This window comes from Sander lucioperca, chromosome 11 (assembly GCF_008315115.2).
Source record: "Sander lucioperca isolate FBNREF2018 chromosome 11, SLUC_FBN_1.2, whole genome shotgun sequence".
Lineage (NCBI taxonomy): Eukaryota > Metazoa > Chordata > Actinopteri > Perciformes > Percidae > Sander > Sander lucioperca.
Genome location: NC_050183.1, coordinates 2,397,441 through 2,407,048, shown reverse-complemented (window position 1 = coordinate 2,407,048; position 9,608 = coordinate 2,397,441). Strand labels below are relative to the sequence as shown.

The 9,608-nt window shown below is 39.1% G+C and overlaps 1 long non-coding RNA gene across 1 annotated transcript in view; it reads right to left on the bottom strand.

Annotated features, from left to right (window-relative positions):
- Window positions 1–9,298, bottom strand: part of LOC118496354 — a 28,864-nt gene extending 19,566 nt beyond the window's left edge. Inside the window, exon 1 of the long non-coding RNA XR_004898905.1 lies at window positions 9,287–9,298. This is a non-coding gene — a long non-coding RNA (uncharacterized LOC118496354). The remainder of the gene's footprint in view (window positions 1–9,286) is intronic.
- Window positions 9,299–9,608: the final 310 nt, after the last annotated feature.

Genomic DNA, 9,608 nt, shown 5'->3' with positions numbered 1-9,608 from the left:
TCCCCAGGTTGGTCAAAAAAGTGCCTCGGAACACACCAAAGCAAGGAGACGTAATACGTCTCCATAACAGCAGGCGGTGCTAATCTGTATTGTCGCCCAAAAATGAAAACCGGCAGCTGATTGGACGAACGCGTCACGTGGGTCTGGTTTCTCCGGAAATTCAAAGACAGACTGTCATGGCGGCTTGTTCAGAATACGATCTCATATTGTACTAAAATAGTTCACCGAAACGTGTTTCTGAAAACATTTTAAGCGAGAAATAGGCCATGCAGTTGCTGAATCTGTCTTCATTTCAGATCGACAAAGGTCAGTTTAGAAGATTTTTGTCAGATTTTGAGAGACTCATTCCGCTCCCCGTTTCCGGGTTAGCACTCTACCAATCAGATAGGTCATTTGAGTCCGACTGCCGGCAGTGCCCGCCCCGCCGATTATACATGTCAAATCGGCCAAAATGAAGGCTGACGGCCCCTCGGACGGACGACGGCATGGAACACACCAAACAGACTTGAGTCACTGACCTCGCCAGACTGTCCAACGGCTGATTATCGGCTTGGTGTGTCTCGGGCTTAAGTCTATAGTTTTCTTCACAGCCCAAGGGAGTAATAGGAGTTTTAGAGGACAAAATATATCTTTTCAACAATTTCAGTTTGGCAGACTTGGACCTGTTTGATGCCACCATGTGTTAGCAAGCATCTAAAGGCAAATTTCAATATTTTACGATGTCATTAACTGTCTAAGTTTTGCGTAATGTGTGACATAACACTGTACTTACCACCCCAACTGTAGAGACTGTAAGCATGAAAGCTCCCCTAATGCTTGCTTACTGCTTTACTAGGCTTAACTGCTTCAACCTTATATGTGATATGTCTTTCCTTGGACTCTGTTGTAAAGCTTTCTCCAGTGGAGTGCAACAACGCTGGTGGTGAGTACAGTGTTCGGAGCTTTACATCTGGTATTAAGCTTGTCAAAACTATGACAATAAGCCTGATGTTGTAAAATAACACAATGTTCCTTCATGCTAACAGTCACAATGTTTCTTCAGGTTAGGACTGAAGTAATGCTTTGTGGTGAGAAACCCAGTATATGGATTTAGTTTTGAGTCTGTGTGTATTGATGTGTTCTATATGAAATATAATTTCATAAAACAATTATGAAGTCTGTGTCTTTAGGGCAGAGTTAGAATTAAATCAAGATTTGAGAAAAGGGGAAAGAAGAAAATAGCTGAGGATGGAAATTAAAGGAGAATTCCGGCCAATTTTTACATTAATCTTGATCGCTATTAGCCTGGTTGACACCAGACCCTTCTCAGTTGTAACTGAGAGTGGGTCTGGGGAAGGTTTATTGACAGTTCATTTCCAAAGGGGCGTCACCAACGGACGCCGATAAAATGCCTCTAGGCGCAATGGATAGTCCTTCAACCAATCAGAGCAACGATCCGCGTAACGCTGCGCTTCGGTAGCCGTCATGTTGAATGTAAACAAAAAGCTGCTCGCCGTCGTCGTTGCGTAAAGCCCGCCCCAACGGTTGTGATTGGTGTAAAGCCTGCCTCAGCAGTTGTGATTGGTGCCTCGATTTCTGGGACATTGGAAATGGGTTTGAATGGGCCACCAGACTGACTTGCAGAGCAAATCTCAAATTTGCCGGAAGTCCGTCAGGGTTTACCCAGGCTAGATCGCTATCACAGAACACTGGCTGAATACACTCACCGGACAGCAGCTAGCAGCTAACGGCTATCAGCTAGCAGGGCAAGCTAGCTACCGGCAGGATCGAGACAGGGACCAGGGTAGGTGAATTTAAACAATGTCTGAGTTGAAAACGCATCTTGTTGACACGTAAGGGCCCTGTTCATGTGGCACAGACATATTAATTGCATTTTGTGTCTGTTAAGAGGCACAAAGGCACTCTAAAACTTGCTCCGACCACTGCCGTTTTAGCTCAGGGGACGCTTGTAGTACGTAGCTGCAGCTTCTCCGTGTTACCTGCACTAATTCGGGTCGGGGTTTTTTTCTATCGAAAGTACTCGCGTAGCTATAGCGATCAAGATTAACGTAAAAATTGGCCGGAATTCTCCTTTAATTGCATACTCTATTACTCTGCTACATTCTCTCTCTGATTTGCCTGAGTAATGGATCTGATAAGTTGTCGCATTTATTGGATTTGACACACCATCTTGAGATTTACCACCTGTGAGTTGTTTGAAATTCTAATAACCGAGCTTGAAAATGCCGGACATTTCCTTGGGATTAGTCATATTGACCACTCACAGCTAAATGATCCCCTTTGGCCAAATGCATTGTGCCAATATGCCTGACTGTAAATAAATTCCTGGTGAAGGGCCTGTTTGGATCTGTGCAACATCTGAAGTTCTGCTCCATCAAAGTGAGTCAAAAAATCTTGCTCTGAAATTTCTTGAAGGCAGTCTCTGCTTTCCCTCTTAGATTCAAACACACTGAATTATTCATTTCCAGTGTAGAGGTTACCATCAAAGGCTACATGTCCTATGTTGTGATTGTATACAGAAATAAAGTGGTAAAGTCTTGGAGAAAGTGTTGGTTGATCAAGAAGAAGCACATACATCAATGCATGCATGTATATGCAACAAGTCCTGATGACTTTGACAGTAAGCTAATGAACACAACAGACAAGAATAGATGATTTAAAAGTCCTTGCAATAAAAGGATTTAGGTACCATGCTGGCAGTGAATCTTTAAGAGCCTTTGACCTACGTAGCAGCAATCCACCAGCAGATTCTCTAGAATATCCTCTCCAGTCGAAAAACAGATCCAGCACATGGCTGCTGCACTAGTATTGTACTGTACATGTCTACCCTGACAAATACTGTTACCCTGTCACAGGAGAAAATAGTCTAAAGTAATCCCACTCAGACAAAAATGTCCTTGCCAATGATAGATACAGTACAACTCTATTTGGAATTATTACACCCCCTTGTAAAGCTACACAAAGCTCTGCTCATCACAGCTACATCTGTCCAGTCAGTGACACTGCAGCAGACATATGGCTGACTTAAGAACAAAAAAATTAACTCGCCCCCTCTGTTTTTTTCTTTTGATAGTGGTCATAAGCTTCTTAATAAAAATAAAATTGAACAAAATCAGAATAATGGATTCATGTAAAATGCATTACATGTGCTTTACACAATATCAGATTTGCTTTATGAAACATCCAAGTACAGTACATATCCTCAAATGTGCTGTAAACAATAATTTTAAATAAAGAAAAGATAGCACCTTTTAATTTAGCCATTGTAGGACATATTAAATTACCATACTGTGAATCCATACTGTGACATTTTTGAGGAAATACTCAGGCCAAACTTCAATACATTAAAATGTATTTACAGATTTAAAACCACATGTTTAATACATGTAATCGGATCTGCCTTTTGATTTGCTGATACATTTATTAAGAAGCCTCCAATTGTGTTAGCTTTTCCTAGACATTTGTTTTGTAAAAGCTCTCATTCACTAGTTTTTCTACACTGCACCTCTTGCCTGCATTACTTGTCTCAAGAGCTCTCTGAAGATTGCACTTTAATTCAAATAAGATTGGTTCATAGTGCTGTCTCACCTCCACACATCAGTTACATCAACTTCAATTTAATTCACTTTTTCACACTTTAAACTGTCTTGCACCTCAGAGCCCCTTATCTAATACAATTTAACAGCAATGCACCACATGTGGCTGTAAATTTACAAGCTGAGAGGCCAGAAAATGTTTCTGATCAGTCCTTTCAAGCCATAAGGGGACTGACAATCTTGAGACCAACCAAAGGTCTTGCGTGCCGCTCCAACTTTGTACACTACATGTTGTGAAATGCCTTTTGTTCGGTGTGTGGAAGTATAGACTGAATCTTTGTGATGTCATGCTAACACAAAAATCACTTCTGGGTAGACAAATGGCAGTTGATTTGAATTATGGAGATATGTTAAAGCGGCCAACTTGTTTACTGTTAATATCATTTTCAGCTGTAACTGTGAAGATATATAGTTGGTCTGGTGGTCCTACCTATGACGTTTCTGATGTGCTTATTTTATGTACTGTGTTGCTTTGCTAGTGTCTTTGATAAACTAAATCTAGCGTTAAGACCAGCAACATCTCGCCACCGGTCAGACTGACTGCTAGTTTGGGTGGTGTCATTTTCTTTAGTCTGTGGCCAATTGTATACACGTAACGCAGGAGGTTTCTACCCAAAAGTTATTGTAAAAAAACATTGTGATTGGGTCTATTAATGGAAAGCCATCTAAATGTTACCATAGAAACAGTGTCATATGAAGTTTTCACCAGTCGTGGGTGGTTTTCTTTGATCAAGGAATTTCTCATCAAACATGTTTTTTTAATCCAAAATGTCTCTCTATACAGGTCTTAAATGTTTCTAAAGCTTTGTGAATTGGGTATCTGTAAATGAACAGGTAGCTATATTGGCAGGGCCAATGCGATCAGGGGATCAAACCTGTGACATTTTGCTTACATTATAAAAAAATAAATGTGAATGAAAACATGACGACATCCACATACGCACCCACACAGATCATGTCACCTACATTGTCCTCATAATCTGAATCCTTAAATAAACCCAGTGCCCAAGGCTCTAAGGCTTATTAATATTGCAGCTCTGTTGTTATTCATTATGAATGAGAACAAGTGTGAAGACTCAGAACAGGCTGCAAAACAGTACAAGGCTATGGCTGTAACAATGCAGGTCACAGAGATAATCAGCATGCCCCGCCAACCTCAGTTTAACTGACAGGCTCACACTTGGCACTGCTGAAAAACCTTGACAGTTTCCTTCATTCTCTATAATGTGCGAGTAAAACACCTGTTCGCATAGCAGATAGAATCAGGGAGAATGTTGTTATCACATTTTGTATCACGTTTATTACATTGTCACCCTGTGCTATTATGTGAATTTTTAAAAATGTTGATGATAGGACGTTGATGTTTAAAACATTATGTAGGTATAGACAGTACAAAGTATGATATATTTTTATGCTTCGGTGTTAAATGAGAAATATTAGTCACTCAATTAAGATCTTGCTAAATGGGTTTAAAATTCAAGGTGTTTATTTCTACCTACTCTCTATTTAACTCTGCTACTGTCACAATGAGCATTTACATTTGCAGAACAGAAAATGGGGACCTCTGAAAACTGGAATTTCTCTTTATACATTATTTACCTGTTTTCCATTTAAAAGTCCTGTGACATCTGTGACGCCTGACCTGGCACTGGAGCTGGTGGCAGTGGAGTGCCACAAGGTGCTGAACCGGATCCTCTTGCACTTGTCTGTGAGTCTGACAACTGTGGTTAAGTGCTTCCTGATTTAGATCCACTAGAAGAGAGTGGGGGAGAAAAAGAAAGGAAAACAGCCATAGTCAAAGAGTATATCATAAGTTAAAAGCTAGAGGCAGAAGGCAATTAACTTAGCTTAGCGTAAAGACTGAAAGCTGGGGGTAACAGCTAGCCTGAAAAAAAAAAATCTGCCTACCAGCATCTCTAATGCTTAATTAACATGTATCTTGTCGTGTTCTTTAACTTTGGAAATAGCCAGGCTATCTGTTTTACCATGCTTACACTCTCAATGCTAAGCTAACTCATCTAGGTCTTGAAAAGAAAGAAGATAAGTGTATTTCAGAAAATGTCTACAGTCATAAAAGGGTTATTATAGCTTCTTCAAAGTGTAGAAACTGATCTTTCACTCTGTCATGTCTTGTCATAAAATCCTGTTTCAACAGCAAATATCCAATTAAAGGAACAAGATTTTCTCAAAATGCACACATCAGCAGTGATATAGTTAAAGCCAAGTGACGTATGGTGACTGTTTCCACTTTTTCTACTTTACTATCACCCTTGCTATTTCTGAGTCTCAGTTTGCCTTGCATTTGAATAATCAACAAACAGAGGCACACACACACACACACACACACACACACACACACTCACTCACTCACCTCGATTCTCTGCTGGAGAAATTACTGTATCTGTGCTGCCAGGTGTGTTCTCAGCGGTGGCTGTGACCCCAGACAGAGATCTGCTCTTTGCTGCACCACGAGGAATACAACGACAAAGCTGCTCCAAACATTTATTTTCTCATCTATCCTCTCCACCGCAACTGTTATCACCTTTGTCAACTTTCATAGATCAGACCCTGTAGCAAACTGTTGACAGGCAGTTCACTGTTTTGGCACTTAGCTTCACAGAAATACTTAAGTTTGCAGGTTTTCTTGCTGTCTTGCAATTTATAACGGTGTGGAAATTACAACGGCTATAATTGATATTTTTATAATAACAACATATCAAATGACGAAGAGAAAACAATGTTCATTTTGACTATACACTACCTGCTCAGCACCAGACGTAGTGAGCGACTAGCTGGTCAACATAGTGGAGCATTTAGAAGCTAGAACCTGATATTTCCCTCAGGAGTTGGTAAAGAGAGTAAGTATTGGACTTACTTTTATCGGGTGGCCAGAAACACAACTCCACGTGACTCTTAATGTTGCTCTGTAACTGCTAGATGTGTAAAAAAACAACTGTGTGCCAAAGTTCGCCATATCAACCAAAAGGTGCTCACAACTTGTTTCTGTCAGGTGGCCAGAGTGGCCAAATATCTTTTATTGTCGGTTTAAGTAGTGTCATAATAACAGCAATTTCAATACTGTGTAAAGACAGTTATTTAAGGAATGTTCAGTGATTTTTTGATGGTTTTATAAAATGTGTTCTAAAGGCTGAAATTGTAGTGCATACCTTTGCTCATGGCCTTTGGATTAGACATTAGAAGTAGTGACTATAGCTGCCCTGGTTTTATTGCTTAAAGCAAAATGGCAACAAACCAAAATTGAAGAAAAATATAATGTTTTAACTTCTTTTAACTGTACTTTGCAACATTTCCATGCCTTGATGGCTGTGCTTTCTAGGTTCGAAAGGGAGTCAGTAGCAAACATACTGCAAATATATATATATATATATATATATATATATAGTAGCAAATATATTGCAAATATATATAAATATATATACAGGTGAACTTTACCAACTTGTAGTGACTTTCTGAGGAGCCGTGAAGAAGAGAGTCAGTGATTGATATAAAACCCCTGGAACAGACATCTTTGCAATTAAATAACAAAATTCAATCAGTTGTAAAGATGTCAAATATATATAATAGTATAATATAATATCAAAACCACATCCACAACCACAACCTGAACCAGGTTCAAAATTATGAGGTATTTGTTGTACAAGGTTCACAAAGATGAACACCGACAATAGCATCACAATTCACATGAAAAATACTATACAAGGTTGTTTCAAGTCAAGAATAGTAGTAATATTTGTTTGACCCCAGGGGAATAAGATTGAATTTCTAGAGGAAATAATGCAATGCTTGTATCAAAGATAGTGATGTATCTCACAACGGATACAAATCCAATGCTGCTATTTTCATTTTACTTTTCAAACATCAAAAGCTTTATTTTCTCTAAGCAGAAAAAGTGGTGTACACTGTAGTGTACATGCAGGGACCTGGTGCATCAATAAACAGCAGTGCTGGTCTGGGAGCTCTCTCTCAACAGGTGTCTTTTACTACAGATTTGCCCACTGAATAATTCACAGGCCTCTTCCACCTTTAAAAGACGCCCTATCTTATTCATTATTGAGGTGCCTTTTCACTGTGGTAGGAGGCACCTTCAATTATTCAACAACAATATAGAGCTGAGCAAGGGGTTAATAGGCCCTTTGCTGGCAGTGAATGGTAGGGGAGGTAAAATGGGCGATGGAGGTGGTGATGTAGGGGAAGGGGGGTGGGAAAGATTTATGATACAGGTCTAGTGGCAAGGTGAGAGATTGTGGCATCGGGGAAATAGAGCTGTGAGACTGAGAGTGAGATTGAGGCGGAAAACGGTTCTTGATGATGGGGAAGCATCAGGAGCATACCAATCAACGTGATCGTGTGTGTTTGTACTGAAAGAAAAAACCTGTCAATCTCAGAATGTCATTATATTTGGTTCTGTGTCTTGAAGTTTAATGTTGCGGGACATATTGCTCAGCTGCACTAGTGGGGGATCCCTGTATGAACAGGCCCACCCTAAGGTTTCTTTCATTTTTAGTTTAGTTTGTCCTAATACGATTTTCTTCTGAGTTTTTCCTTGCTTTGACATGATGGTTTGAGATTTTTGTGGGTAGGAACAATAGTAGGTATGTTATTGCTTTCTTTTTTTTAAGATTATTTTTTGGGCATTTTAGGCCTTTATTAGACAGGACAGTTTGAGCGTGAAACGGGAGACAGAGGGGGAATGACGTGCAGCAAAGGGTCATGGGTCGGAACCAAACCCGTGGCAGCTGCGTTAAGGACTGAGCCTTCCTACATGGGGCACACACTCAACTGGATGAGCTATCCAGGCACCACATATTATGCCTTTTCTCCATCCTGCTTTGGGGCTTTTGTCTTTTGTTTGGAGTAAATACCAAATATGCTGATATAATAATCAAAACGGGAAGATACAGAAGAGAAACTTACCATGATGTGTGATTAATCTAAGATGTAAAGCAACAGAATTAAGCAGAAAGACACTCAGACTCTTGATTTGTGTTGAATACTGCTAAAATGATCTCAGCTGTTACAGCACTCAGGGTCTTCAGCAACAAGTAATGCAATTTCAAAGTTATTCCCAAAATAAGAAAGAAGAACTTACAGTTCATTTCAATTTGTTAGAACAAATTGCAAAGAATTCCAACAATTTAGATCTTTAAGTAAAAACACAACTCTCAAGACTCTGAGGTTGTCTGATTGTTCAGAAGACTTCCCTTACCACAAAAACAATGTCCTTGTAGTTCGAGAGGTTCTCTCAAGATACCACCTTTAAGTTTAAAATAACTTGGCTTCTGATAACAAAATGTTCTGGTTTCAAACAAATCCATGTCCCCTGTGCCCCTCAGCTCTGGTTTACTCTGTTGTCTCTGTTCTCTCCAACTTTGTGACACTCCTCCTCAGTCTTTTCCTGCACATCCAGGAAGTGAGAAAGGTGCTCTTTCCCAGGGCTCAGGCACTACATTTACCTGACAATATAGACTGATGTAGGTTATTCAGTACATGTGGACTAGACATACGTATATGTGTGGAGGCTAATGAATGCAAATGTTGAATTCATTATTTTATTGATATTTGAAATACAGGGATATAGTGGGGTTTTTTAGATGTAGAGCAGGATTATAAATTATATTCAACATGCAGATTTTAATTCTGAAATAGCAAATACAGTACTTGACAAAAACTATTAATGAGAAACATTAAATAGAGGCTACAATCAAACATAATTTGCATAGCACCTTTCAAACAGGTTATTGAAATGTTAAAGTGCTTTACAGATAACTAGTTAGCTTATAATAAGACGGTGTTCATGTAAAAAAACAATTGAAAAGAAATACAACACTTTTATATATATATATATATATATATATATATATATATATATATATATATATATATATAACACTTTAATTACTAACTTTTATTAAACAGCTGAGTGAGTTAAATGCCTGGCTGACACTCATCATACAGTACAACTTGTTACCATTTAGATAATAATCTTATGTA